The sequence below is a fragment of the Papaver somniferum genome, chromosome 7 (genome assembly GCF_003573695.1).
Source record: "Papaver somniferum cultivar HN1 chromosome 7, ASM357369v1, whole genome shotgun sequence".
NCBI lineage: Eukaryota > Viridiplantae > Streptophyta > Magnoliopsida > Ranunculales > Papaveraceae > Papaver > Papaver somniferum.
This window is the reverse complement of record NC_039364.1, coordinates 176,113,674-176,129,090: the sequence shown is the minus strand read 5'-3', so window position 1 is coordinate 176,129,090 and position 15,417 is coordinate 176,113,674. Positions and strand designations below refer to the sequence as shown.

Sequence of the window (15,417 nt, the reverse complement as noted above, 5' to 3'; positions counted from 1 at the left end):
ATGTGAAAGTTGTTGATGTTAGCAGTGATGAAATGCTGCAGTGAAGTGGATATATTCCATCATTCCTGAGCCATTTGAAAAGAATCTTCCCTGACTTTACATCCTTGACAGTAAAATCATTGGAGGTAATAGTCTGCGAACAATTGTTATCTCTAGTGAATTTATGAACTGAAATTAAATTTCAGAAGATAATGGAATACGAAGGATATTTTGAACATAAAATTATGATGAGGAACTTCAATTAAAGATGATCCAATGTAGTGTATTTTCATACCTTCCATATTAGTCTTAATAATAGATTTATTTCCATAATATTCAGAAGTACAAGCAATTTTAGAGGCATCATATGTTAAAATATGAGTTTCTTCTGAATCTATGTACCATGGATTTTCTCCAAAGACATTTGCATAAGCCAACATATCCTGCAAGTATGTAGGTGTATTTTTCTCTTGGTATGCTAAGTTCATCTTATTCCAACATATATTTGTCAGATGAATGATCGTACTTGTGACAGGTTTGACAAGTAGGTCTTTCACCAGAAGAAAGTGAAGTAAATCTATCACTAGAAGAAAAATAAGCAGGTCTTACTACGATCCATTGAAGTTGATGGAGATGGTAAAATAAATTTTTCTAATCTATTAATAAAATAATTATTAATGTTTCAGGAGTGTATATGAGACATTTGGTTTGGAGCATTTTTTTACTTTCTGTGGTTGAAATCTCAGAAAGAACCATGTAAGGGCATATCAATTAGACTAATATTAATTTTGGTATCACTATTGTATGAGATTTGCAAGATATAAATTGATATTTTTATGCCAAATCTCTCTTTGTTGTTAACAATAAACCTTTTAGTAACCAATCATCCATCATATCAAAGCACAGGCCATTTAAAATGCGTTTGGATACCAGAAGCAAAACTGTTTCATCTTATTCTTCACAAAAAGTTAACTTTTTCTTTTTCTTCTAGAAGTGGTTTTGAAGTTTTATAGCCAAACCAACTTCTTGTTTTTTGATTTCTAGAAGTCAGAAAGCTACTTCTGGATGTGTATCCAAACAGACTATTAGGATGTGTCTCTAGTAATGCATGAGTTTATTATCGAAACAAAGATGTTGTTTTAATATGGTAACAATATTAGCAGCATCAGGAGCAACCTTTCTAAAGATGTTGTCACATTTAGCCCTCTAAATGAACCAACAAGTTGTGGCATTGTAGTTGCAGGAAATCCTACACTACACCCCTCATATGATTTCATTATTACTCAACTCATTTTTAGATTTACACTCTTAATTTTATTGATCAATCTTTGAATGTTCTTACAAGAAAAGATAAAGAAATCAAGAATGACCTCTGCTCTAGACTTTCTCTCTTCTATTTACTTGTTTCTTACTCAAAAAGATCTCTCCCATTTCTTTACAACTTGAACGACTATTTATAGGGAAATACATAGTGGATGACAGCTAATCTGTCCTTTATTTTCGGATATGGCTTGCGACATTCTCGCAATCTTACAAATGTTAATCTCGCAAACTCTCTAATTTTCGCAGGATCATCACATCTTTCTCATGATTTTAGCTGACGTTGTTTATTATATCATTTCTGAAATTGTTCTGCGACGCTGTTGTGTTGTGTTGTTGATAATTTCGCTGAAATATTGTTGTTGCGAGATTCTGATCCTACATCTTGCCTTTTCTCATATCTTCTCTGCAAAGTAGAGAATGATGTGAGAAACGCCGCAGTTGTTCATCTCTTCATATTCTGCATTTATCACACGTATTCTTTCTTCCATCCGTTTCTTGACACGTCTTCTGTAACCGCTGCTTTTCAACCGCTCACGTATTTTCGTCTTAATGGTGTTTATTTCTTCGAGTAAAAATCTCCTTTATATACTCTTTTTACTCTTCTTTCCACTTTCTTTTTACTTTCTCTTCTCTTTTTATTTTCTCATCTCTGCAACTCTGTTATTCTTCTGCAAGTTCTGCTACTGTAATTTTTCCCCCTTCAATCTTCTTACTCTTCATTCATTCCCATATTCTATATTCAAATATGCCTCCAAGTGGTCATACACATGAGCAGAATTTAAAAGATGTCCAAAAAGATCTTGCTAAAAAAGGTTTCACACTTTCTACCATTCCTGGTGAAAGTGCCAAGTCAATTCTTTCTGTCAAACTTTTCTATGATCATTATTGTGATGATCAATCAATCATAATTTCGCTAGGTCATATTCTCGCAGGTCTCCCCATTCCTCTTTATGATCCAGATATTCCTCTATTCTATGAAATTCTCGCTCACTCGGGATTTTCGCGAGCTATATTCCAACTGAGTGGGGACTGCATCCGTCTGATGCTAGAGTTCGCTAACCGTGGTGCTGGTAAAGGATCTCTATATTCCAAAGAACTTAGGGATCCTAAATTCGCAGACCTAGAGATAATTGCTGAGAAATACACAGTAGCGAGTTTTTTGAGAACTATGAACTGATCTCCATGAAGAAAGAGAATACTCGCTGGGGTATTCGCTTAAAAAGGAAAGATAACATTGATGAAGCTAAAATTCTCATGTGTGACTGACATTGTGGTAAGAACACAACTCCTCGCCAATCCAAAGATGATAAATGGTGTGTTTTTCCTTTAATGCTAAAAGGACCTTACATTGCTGGGTCAAATGTTCTTCCTGCGAATCTTGCTGCTTATCAACCTTGGGTTTTCTCTTGGCCCGAGAAGGAGAAAGAGGTATGTTTCTTCCCGTTTAGCTCACTTTATATTTCTTTATTTGTCTTTATTATTTTGTTCGCTAACTTTTGCGACATTCTGCAGATCCAAAAACTGAAAGATAGTTATAACAGGACTGGGAAAGATAGTACTCTATTAACTCTTCGCTCATACACAGATGAGGTAAGAAATTTTCTCTTATGATTTTAAACAGTATACTGTTGCGTCCATTTCTTATTTCTATCTGTGTGTGAAGATTATTGCTGAAATAGAAGAACCTGCTGATGTTGCGAAGACTGGTGATAAAGGCAAAGGTGCTCTTCGCAGAGAAAAATCAACTGCTCCTCCTTCAAAGAAAAGGAAAGTCCAGTCTTCTTCTCCTTCAAATATTCCTCCTCATGAAAATTCCGAAAGTGACAAGGATGATGAGGACAATGATGATCTTGCCGCAAGTGAAGATTTTCCACCTGAATCTTCTATGGCTAAGCTCTCTGGCCTCTTTTCTGATTCTATGCAAGGAATTAGAGATAACCAATTCGCTAATACCTGCAAATCTCTCGCTACAATTTGCGATGTCCCTTTGCTGGATGGTGATAGTTCTCTTCGTGGAATTTACAGATCAGTGACTCCCGACTTCTTGCATTCCCTCAATAGTCTGGTATACTTTTATCCTTTTATTTCTTCATTGTCATAACTCAAAATTTCTTTCTATATTAATATTTTTTTATATTTTCTCGCAGGCTGGAAAAGCTTCTTTAACTATTGCCTCGGATCTATAGAGGAGACGCGAAAATCTTGAAAAGAAGAATCTTCAATTTCACACAAAGAATGAAGAATTGGAAGCTGAAGTTAAAGGTCTTCGCGATAAAAATAGACAACTAGAAATTGATTCTTCTTCGTATAAGAACAAAATCTCTAGTCTTCAGCAAGCTAATAATCAACTTTACGGTATGTTATTTTTCTCTTTTCCCTTCATTCATTCATCCTGTTTTTTTATCTTATTTAAATGATCCTTTTTGCAGACATTTATGGTCTTTCTGGTGAATCTACCCTTCTTCGTTCGTTTCCTAATGCCTTGGATAATGATACCCTTATTGAGCGTCTTAACAATTCCTTAAATAGTTTCTCAAATGATAGAATTTCATCTCTTTCTCTATATGAGCTTAGATATAAATTTCGCCTCTTAGAAATTGACCATAGATCTAGTTTAGGCTTAGCCAACCGATTTAAGCGCCTCTTTCTTGATTCTAAAGATAAAACCAATGAGTTAAGAACCAATATTAGCGGTCTCATAGATGATAAGGATCGCATCTCTGATCAAGGTGCTAAGGCTTTGGCGAAATTCCAAGAGACTCTTCTTGAAGTTCAACTTGAACGAGATGAAGCTAGCCGCAAGAACATCGAACTCTGCGAAAGAGAAAATCAAATTCGTTCTCGTCTTCTTATAAGTAATGAGGATGAATTTGTTTGGGCTGCAAAAATCTTAGATGATGCCAGAAAAGATTTAGGTATAAATGTTAGTCTCCAAGTTGAGCATACAGCCTTGATTAGAGATATGATTTCTGACAGAGAAGGTTACTAACTGCTCTTCTTTACTAATCTTTTGCTTCTTATGAATTTTCATCAAGTTAATAATTGATTGTCTTTTGCTCGCAGATTCTGAAAGTAGATATCGTGAAAAGATTGAGGAACTCGAAGCTGAAAAGGAGGAGCTCGCAAAGAATCTTTCTTCTCGCAACGACAAGTATTCTAGATTAAAGAATCAAACCAAGATCACTGTTGCAAATTTTAAGAATGATGTTATGCATTTTCGCAATCAAACTATCCAAATGGTTTGTGACGATCATAATATCCCTCATTCTGATTATCCTTGTCTCTTGGAAGAGATCCCACAAAATACTTCCAGTCTGATTATTTCTGATAGCGAAGCTGATGATGAAGAATCTGATGGTGATGAAGGTTCTGATGGTGATGAAGATTCTGACACAGACGAAGAAGGGAACAAGTCTGATGAAGATAATGAAGGATCAACTAAGAAGTAGTCTTTGTTTCTTTCTTTGATTCTCTGTAATACTTGTACATTTATTCCTTCTTTCTGTATATTTGTGTTTCTTTCATTTTGACCTGCATTCATTAAAAAAATTCTTCCTTGCAACACAGTTAATCAATATAATCATTAATTTTTGAATCTTTGTGTAAATCTATCATATGGAAACAAATAACATTTTCTAATTTCATTCATTCTCATACTTGCCTCTGTTATTTGTATCCAAATGAGAGATTTTATAAATTTTTCTTATTTTATGCCTCAATTTCGCAGTTAATTATGTATAACTTCGCAATCTTATGCGAAGTGAATTTTGATTCTTTTCAAAATCTCATTCCTGTGTGGTGTTATTTTGCCTTCCTAATTAAAGGTCTTATTATGCCACCTCTTGTCATTGCGACAAAATCGTAGGACGTCCTTGCACTTTCATGCAAAAACCCATTGATCTTGTCTTAACTTTTTCTTTTGTATTGTGGACTCTTCAGGAGTGTTGCGACAATATGACAGGCCTAAATATTCTTGCGAAAATAAAGCCCCATGACATTGCCGTCTTGCGACGAAATCGCAGGACGTCTTCGCACTTTCATGCGAAAACCCATTGATCTCGTCTTATCTTTTTCTTTTGTATTATTGCCTCTTCAGGATTGTTGCACAAATATGACAAGCCTTAATACCCTTGCGAATAAAAAGCCTCATGACATTTGCGTCTTAAGACACTTATCAGCTCCCTAATGGAGGGTGCCCCCTTATCTCCCCCTGGTTGCCCCTTCAAGGAGGCGTACTTCTACCATACAAGGTTAGCTCCTCCCATCCAGTCTTAACAACAACCAGTTGTTTTCGCAGCCTCTTATCCCTTTTACCTATAGGGCTTATGGTTACGAGACTGCACCCTAAGTGGGGTTTTCTTCAGGCCGAGTGCAGTATAAGCCAAGACTTGTCAAGAATGGCAAATACGCTTCAAACGTCCCTGGCACTCTTGACTCAACCGTGTACCTCGGCGCCTTGATCAGATCTGCACTCCTTGGGAGAGTCCTTATTACCTTAGTCCCAACCTAAGTCATATGCTTAAGCTGAGAATCCAAGGTGCCTCTCCCGGATGGGCTTTATTGACCCCAAATCTCCATGACTCAGGTTCCGGTGGCGGTGTAGCCTTTCCCTGAGCCATGCAACAGGTACCCCCTTATATGACGTACTTTAGGTCTTACATTTGCCTCTTGCGAAATTGCATTCGCGAACTAGGGTGTACGCCATAAAGGTTTGCCCCTTTCTCTTTTGTCATTTTTCTCTGATTGTCTTCTGTAAAATTCATTATCTCTGCGAGAGTCTCGCACATCATCATATTGTATTTGGATTTCGCAATCTCAATTTTGTCATTCAATAAAATGTATTTTTGAGAATTTTACTTATTGCGAGAGTGTCGCAACAACTTAATCATTCATACATTTCTTGTTTTTATTACCTTTGCCATCCTCTGCTTCTTTATTATTTTCTGCTACTGCTTCCTTGGTAGTGGTATGTTCATCATTTTTATTCTGAGCTAGCATTAGTTTCGCAACATCTTTCTTCTTTTTTTCGATTGCATCCACCATCAACCTCTCACTTCTCTGTGTATCTTTGATTTTGTGTCGCCAGTTTTCCTTCTTGTTTGCTCTTCCTTCGCAAGATTCTATCTCAGTTTCGTAACACCTCTTTCCTTCAACCCAATCTCCCTTTATGATTCCTACACCACTGGGGTGAGGGAATTTGATGCACTGGTGGAAAGTTGAAGCTACACCTAGAATCCCATGTAGCCAAGGTCGACCAATTAACGCATTGTAGGGTGATTCTACATCAACGACACAGAATAAGATTTCGGAAGATATTCCCTTCAATGGAATTCGCATAGTAACCTCCCCTTTAGGCTTGTTAGCAGTACCATTAAAACCATATATCTTATATGTTGATGGTATAAGATCATCATCTCTTCCTCCCATGTTTTATAAGTATGATAAAATAAGATGTTCACAGAGCTTCCAGTATCGATTAGAATTCTATTAATTGCCCATGAATCTTCAGCTTCATCATCCTCATCTTCTTTCGGTTTTGGATTAATTTCTAATTTTACTACCAATGGATTATCATGCACCTCTTCACCTTCGGGAATTTCTTCTGCGGTAAAAGAAATGATCTGTTTCTGCCATTCCTCTAGTGGCGAGATTTTCGCAATATTCATAATTTCTCTCCATCGTTATCTCTTGCGAACACTCTACTCAAAACATTGTCATGAAAATCTTCGATTGTCTTATATGAATGTACGATAGAGTGACAAATAGATTCTTTGCTTTTGCACCAACTTCTATGAAGAATGTTTCCTTCTTTTTCATCGTGTTCTTTGTGATGCTCTGGTGGTGGTGGCAATGGTTGAGATTGTGGGTGCCCTACCAAAAAGTGGTTTAGTTTTCCTTGATCTATCATTCTCAAATAATTCTTTTTACATTTCTGCAATCATTTGTTGTATGTCCATGAAAATGATGATAAGAACAAAACTCATGGCTTCTGTGGTTTGGAGGTGGTTCCGTTCCCATGTTCCATGGTGTTGGTATATTCTCCATCAAAATTATAGCTTCCCATATTTTCTCCACACTTGCATTTAGAGGTGGCATCTTGATTTCTTCCCATACTACCTTGTGACCTCCTTGTCCTCTATTATAGTTTTGTCTTTGACCTCCATAAGTTTCTTGTGGTTGATCGAGTCTTTGAATCTTGTTATTTCCACCACGATTGTAGAAATTTTTCTCTTTCATACTCCTCTTGATCTCGGCTTCCCATAGCCACCAGTTTCTGTTGATTGTTACCCGTCACCTTCTCTTGTTGTACTTGCGAAGTATTCGCTACTGTGTTTATTAGCTTGGGTAATAAGCTTGCATTCGCTGTTTGTGAGTGGTGTTCGCAACTGGATATGATTCCATTTCATTTTGCCTTTCCTCTAGAGCAATGTATTCTTCTTGAAGTTCTCGCAATTCAGTCATTGTGATCGTATTCTTGACTCTGAAAATTTGGACATACAATAGGTTTGTTGCAAACATAGCATTGATAAATGATAATATAAGATATCTCTCATCTACACGGCCAGCCATTTCGCTACACATAGTTCTCCATCTTTTAGTCAGGTGTTTCAAACTTTCGCCAATCCTCTGTTTTAATCCAAACACATCTTCTATACCAGGTCGCGAAGAATTATTACTTATATATGCCCCTAGGAATGTAGTCTGCAAATGATTGAAGGATGTTATTGTATTCTTTGGTAGACCTTCAAACCATTTTAACGCCTCTCCTGTTAAGCTGGATGCGAAATATTTGCACAATACGACATCATGATTTTCCCATTGCAACATGCACCTCACATAGGCTTTAATGTGTTGAATTGCACAAGTTGTTCCATCAAAAATGCTGGTTAATGCGGGAAATTGCATTTCGGTGGTATTCCTCCTAATTGTACTTCCCTTGTAAATGGAGTTTTCGCAGCTTCTTCTATTGCTTCATCCAATTGTCTTCTGCCTACTTCTCCTCTATTATTTAGCATTCCTCTCATTTCTTCTAATTCTTTCAAGATTTTTTATTTACACCTGAATTTTGATCCATTGGTCTTTTTAATTTCGCCTCTCTTCTTCTGCGTTCATGTCTTTCTTCTCTCGCGAAATTTTGCATTTCTTCTTCATTATCTCATCTCGTCTTCTTCTGCGAGTTTTTCTTCATCTCTATCTTGAATTCGCAAATGATTATGTCTCTCATTTTCCCCTTCATGATTTTGTTCATTCTTATTAATTCCATTCGCTGCCTTTCAGCCATCTCTTTATTCTATCGTACTCTTCATTGATATTACCGTTATTCCGGTTTTGTGTACGCCTTCTTTCTCGATTGTCGTGATTGTTCTGGCGAATTGTCTCCTGAAGCTCTTGTTCTTCCATTTCCTGCTCTCAATCTTTCACGTTCGCAAATTAAACGTGCTTGTTCAGCATAATGTCTTTCAATTTCTTCTTCAATCGTCTGTTGATTTCTTTGAGTTTCTCTTTCATGTAAAATTTTCTTCCTTCCTCTGATTTCCTTCGCCATCTTGGTCATTTCGTCCCTGACGTTGTCCGTTCTCTTGATTTTACCATTTTCCATCATCAAAAGTTTCATTTTGTGGAACGTAACGATCATCAGCTCTTTCTCTATTTTCGCGATATTCTTCATTAGGATTTGATATTTCTTCTTGAATATTGTTTCCAGCATTGATTGTGGGTGAGTTTCGCCTCATTTCTCTTCTAGTCGATCTTGAATATGATTTTGTAATACTTCTCGATCTTCTATTCTGTAGTCTATATTTCCATCCTCAATTCGTGATTTTGCCTTGTTAGATTTGCACGTTCTTCTGCCTCAGCTCTTCTTCTTCATGTATTCTTCGTCTCAACGTTTCTAACGCTCCAATTTCTCATCTCCAGTTATTCCTTCATCTGCTTCTTGATTTCTCTCTACCTGTCTAGTTTCTGGTTTGTTGCTCTTCTTCTACTTCTTCTGCCGAATTTGATTGCCAAGTGTGTATACTCACCCTATCATAATCTGTATTCCTCCCTTGTACTAGTGTTTGTTGAATTGGTGGGTTGAATTTGATTTTCTCTATTATCTCATTCTAGTAGATTCTCCCATTTCACTTCTTTCTCTCCAGCAATTCTCTTGCTTCTTCTAACAGTAGTCGGTTGTTCGGATGTATTTCTTCTTCTAGCCATTTCTTCAATGTTAACAATATTGCAAGAAATTATGTAAAATTCTTAATCAATCACTCTAAATCTTCACAAATCTCAAATAATCTTCAATTTTTTCTAGAATAATCTTCAATACCTCCCTGTTTCTAGCGCCATTATGTAGTTGCAGGAAATCCTACACTGCACCCCTTATATGATTTCATTATTACTCAACTCATTTTTATATTTACACTCTTAATTTTATTGATCAATCTTTGAATGTTCTTACAAGAAAAGACAAAGAAATCAAGAATGACCTCTGCTCCAGATTTTCTTTTTCCTATTTACTTGTTTCTTACTCAAAAAGATCTCTCCCCTTTCTTTACAACTGGAACGACTATTTATAGGGAAATACATAGTGGATGATAACTAATCTGTCCTTTATTTTCGGATATGGCTTGCGACATTCTCGCAATCTTACAAATGTTAATCTCGCAAACTCTCTAATTTTCGCAGGATCATCACATCTTTCTCATGATTTTAGCTGACGTCGTTTATTATATCATTTCTGAAATTGTTCTGCGACGCTGTTGTGTTGTGTTGTGTTGTTGATAATTTCGCTGAAATATTATCGTTGCGAGATTCTGATCCTACAGGCATAATATGAGCCTAATTTTTGTACATGTAGTTGCTATGAAACCACATATTTAACCAGTTGTGGAATATGGTATTGGGGTGAAAGGAATAACATCCCCCCTCAACAATTTACTTCAGACAGAAAGAGCAAAGGGGCAGTGCAGAAAGAAATGTGTTAGCCTCTCTCCACCACACTTGTAGGATTGAAAAAATAAGATCAACATAATTTAGGATGCTAGAAATTTTTGCATGAGTTGGGAGAATTCCATGAATATATTTTCATATAAAAAGTTGGATAAAAGAAGTACCAAACTTCCAAATGTTTATCCAATTTAGGTTATTGTATCTGTCATTTATCTTGTGATCATATAGGGACTTAACAGCGAAGTTTCCTTTTCCATTCAGAATCTATATTGCTTGGTATTCTTCCCGGATGTTCAAAGAAGTATCTAATATAATATTGCATTCATTAGTAGAAAACCGTTCCTCTTTTTCCCAATTATCTTATATATGTTAGAGCACTGCTCGGTCGAACTCGCAAGCGTTGTTATCTCAAGCTTGTCCGTCAAGTTTAGTTGTCAAAACTATAAGTCTTGATTTCTACTCTACTTATAACTAAGTCTCGGATTAGGATAGTAAGTGTAGTTGAGCATTAGCCTTTGATCGGTTGTCAGCCGACGCAAAAATAATTTAAGTTCTTTCACTTCACAATTATAAATAAGAGTATAGTTATAAGAACAGATTCGTCCCACAGGGAGATATGGGTTGTCAAATTGTTTTGATTACTTATAGAAACTGGGGGTTTTGTTTGTGATTATAACTAAATAAGAATAAAGCAAATAGAATAATATCAGAAATAAAAAGTATTGGTTAGAGTTTTCATCTTCCATCTTCCAACATGTTATCAACTGAATCAATCTCAAAATTCATTTTCGATCGATATCAATAACCCTAGAGCGTCTTATCGCAAGCTTACTCTAGCAAAACTCCTATTATTATCAAAGGCGCAAGAGCCACACTTTGAATCCTTTCCACTAAATAACTTGGGCAAGAGCCACTCAACCCAATGACAGCACTAATATTTATGAGTTGAGGTTATTCTAAGCAATCCGGCGCAAGAGCCACACGGATTTAACCTAGGTTACGCTTCTACATATAATTGTATGGCAACATCCCGTTGTTAGCAACTATATTATGCTACTTCTAACAAGGATTTTTCGACAATTCCGGATCTCAAACCCTAGTTTAACAATAAATATGAATGTGTGCTCATTTAATTGCAACTTAAACAAACTAGCAATCAATCATACATGGAGTTATAATCGGTAGAACATAAGCAACACTAACAAATTATGAATGAATGAGAATGAATACTTCAATTGAATAACATGTTTTCCAACTTAGGACTACATCTCTAACCAATAAGAAAGGTTTAGTTATTCATGGATTTCTTAAAACCTATATAAAATAATAAAGAAGAAATTAAAAGCAAACCCTAGGTTGTAGAGAAATCTCTAACTCCCTACCTCCTTCTTCTCTCCTCTTATGTGTAAAAACGGATGATAAAAGATATTGAGTAAACCTCTCTCATGTAGGTTTCCAAATTGTAGAAGACCCGTGCGACAAATCCCCTGTTGGATGATACACACCAAAATAAGTTCACTTTGATACACTGCCTTGCAAAGAAACTTGTGGAAATTGAAAATACCCTCACTATCCATCGGTCTTTACAAATATATTTCCTTTAATACCCCTCTCAGACTTTAGTGCTTACTTTTATTTTTGAGTTAAGATACGAAAGAATCGATCTCTCCTCTTTATTCTTTTTCGGCTTCACCGCCACCCCCTCTGGCCTCTCTCACCATCCCCTTGCCACCGCCACCATCCCCATCTGCCGCCACCGCCACCACCACCATCTCTATCCCACCACCGCAACCACCACAACCATCTTCATATCTTCTATCAACCACATCTAAAATTACAGAGAGAAGTATTTTCTTCGTCGGGAATCAATCTCAGATTCAGAAATCAAGCTTCATGATCACTCATCATAACAGTGATTTCTAAGGTCAGTTGAACATTCAGTAATTCGGGAGATTTGATTATAGACTTCGATTTTGTGGTGATTTTGAACCTATGATTCGCAGTTTTATCGAAGCTTAATAATTAAATTTGGAGCCGAATCTTAACTAATCTCTAAAAGAGTTACCAATCTTGTTTGTTTTAGGTAGTTGATTTTAGAGATTTGAAATCAAAAACTAAAATTTTCAGATTCGGAGATTTTCCAACATGATTTTGCTGTATATGTATATTTGTATTGAAAATCAACTTGATATTATTGATTCACAGTTGAAAAATAGGTATAATCTGCTTTTGTTTTAGGTTTTTGAATTTGATTTTCGTGTATATATTTGATTCATTGCAGTAAATTGGGATTATTAATATGTTCAGTTTAAGTGTTTGGTAAATGTTATTTTTGTGGTGGTTGTGGTGGTGGCTTTTATTGTAGTAGCAAGGGTGGTGGAGGCGTTGATATAACAACAGTTAATGTTGTTGTTGTTGTTGTGGAGGTAGTGGTGGTGGATGTTGTAGTACTAGTGTTGGTAGTTGCTCTTGTGGTGGTGGTGGGTGTTGCAGTGGAGGTGATGGTGGTGGATTTTGATATATTAGTGAGGATGGTGGTGTTGTTGCATAGGTGGTGGTGGTTGCTGTGTTTACAATACAGGCACATAAAGGTGCTACTGCTAGTATGGAAAGTGACAAGAAAAAATGCTAGGAAAGATATTGAGGATGGGAAAGTTGTATAGTCCAGCTGCTGTGGACAAAGTGTAAGTATTTAAAGTCTGTTGGTGGAAATCTATTGCTTTTTATGTTCTTCAAAGTTTTTTTTTTTGCTGTGTAATGTAACTATATAAGTTCTTCTGTCACTTATGTTGATACTTGCAAAGACGTACCATTAACTATCTTGTCACATAAAGAGTTTATGTTTGAGAAAATGCATATCATTTTTTGAGGTTTTAGCTTAGTGCCAAAATGAAGACTAGAAAGAGAAATGGAAATGTAATTAACTGGACAAGTATTGTTTGTTACCATGCTTGATAAGAATTCATGTCTTCTTTTGGTCTTAGGTTAAAACAGAAGATATGGCGATTAAAATACATTTTGGAGTTTTCTGCTAGATCATTTCACTATCGTACTAGTATGAAAATACATTTTAGAATCTAATCTAATCCGTGCAGAAGTTTGTACTCACTAGGATATGTTGAAGCTGACATGATTCCAGCTGATGGGTATGCAGCGTGTATGAAGGATTTTGTTTTTGATCTAGCTGTATGAATTGGTATTGCCAAAAAGAAGGATTAGTCTAGTTGTACTGTACCTAGCTTGACTGTATCTTTTAACGTACTACTTCTCTATGTCTGATGCCCTTACTACTTCTGTCTGTCTGATGCGCTTACTAATTTTTTAACTTTTTCGATCATAGGTCCCTATTTTAGTTGCAGTGCTCTGTTCATCCGCAAGGCGACGTATGTTCAAAGGCTATTCGGCTGGTAAGCAAATATATTATTAAAACACACCAATAAGTTGTTGGGTAGTTACGAATTGTAGGTTCAGATTTTTTATAGTTATTTCATTGATTGTATGAAGGGTGTATTTATACAAAAATTGCTTTTTTTTCTTTCATTATGGCTATTGTTAATACATTTGTACTGCTGGAGTGTGTTAGAAGCGAGATTAGAATCCTGAACATAGTTCTTGCTTACTTTAACTTTATTACCGAATTTCTTTTAGTGCAGTTGATATATATTAGAGTGACATGATTTTATTTCTTGAACTTATGCTTTACAACTACTGGGTTTTAATTGTAGTGTGTTTGTTACTAAGCAAGATTCATTTCGTCTCTGACATCACCAATTTTTTTATAGACCAAATAAAAGCCAGAACTCAGTTGTCCAGTTACTTTCTTTTTTGTTGCATAATAACTACTCCCTCCGTTTCACAAAGACAGTCCGCTTTGACTTTCTCAAAATATTAAGGAGATCATACCATTTTACTTGACTACTATTAGTTACTTACCTATTTTATTTTAATAAAAATATTAGTAATAAAGACTACCCAAAATTGTGGTGACAATTATAAATACGAAATATAAAAGAAAAATTTAAAATATATCGAATTTATGAAGTATAAACTTTATAAGGAATCTAATTTTTAGAGTTAAATATATATTTTATTAAAAGGAATGAATGATATATTTGTTTCCTCAATTATACTAATTTCTTTAATATTTTAGATTGGGTCACGTTAAAAATGGATTTATGATTATAAAGAATTCAAAGGTATATTAGAGAGTTCATTGAAAAAGTATGACCATAAACAGAAGCTGGACACAATTTTGAAACTGAAGAAAAAGGAATAGAGGACGGTCTTTCAGAAACAGAGAGAGTAAGATTTATTTTTTATTTTTTTACCGACGTTTTAATTTATTTTACACATTTCTCCATATTTGGCCCAACTGATTACTTGGTAATTTCTATTAGACAAATCTGTGGTGCAAGTAATTTCTATTAGACAAATCTGTGGTGCAATGGTAGCACAACTTACTCCACGTCAGAAGATGCGTGTTCGATTCACGTCAGGTTCACTAGTTTTAGTACATTAATTTTGGGATCAACTTCGGTTGTTGATCCCGGATTTTGGGATCAAATTTAGTTGTTGACACCAGATTTCGGGATCAACTTTGGTTGTTGACACCAGATTTCGGGATCAACTTTGGTTGTTGACGCCATATATTTTTTTTCTTCTTATTTTCTGATTTTTGTTTTGGGGATCATCGGTTGTTGACGACAAATTTTTTTATTTTTATTTTTTTTTTTGTGATTTTTGTTTTGGGGATCAACTTCTATTGTTGATACCAGATTCTGGGTCAACTGCGGTTGTTGACACCATATTATTTTTTCTTTCTTATTTTCTTATTTTATTTTGTTGACCAAATTCTGTTGTTGACGCCATAATATTTTTTTTATGATTTTTTGATTTTTGCATTGGGGATCAACTTCCGTTGTTGACACCAGATTTTGGGATTAACTTCGGTTGTTGACGCCATATTATTTTTTCGTTCTTATTTTTTCGTTCTTTTTTTTTTTTATTTTGGGGATCAACTTATGTGCAGCAGATTTTGGGATCAACTTCTGTTGTTGACGCCATATTATTTTATTATGATTTTTTGATTTTTGCATTGGGGATCAACTTCGGTTGTTGACTCCATCGACGATGGTGGACTGGTGGTGGCGGGCGGTGGTGGATAGGCGGCGGCGACAA

At 35.6% G+C, this 15,417-nt stretch overlaps 1 long non-coding RNA gene across 1 annotated transcript; it reads left to right on the top strand.

Annotated features, from left to right (window-relative positions):
* The first annotated feature begins 11,877 nt into the window (after nt 1-11,877).
* LOC113299088 lies at nt 11,878-13,930 on the top strand. Its single transcript, XR_003334621.1, has 3 exons — nt 11,878-12,163; nt 12,521-12,923; nt 13,580-13,930. It is a non-coding gene; the product is annotated as an uncharacterized LOC113299088 (long non-coding RNA).
* Nucleotides 13,931-15,417: the final 1,487 nt, after the last annotated feature.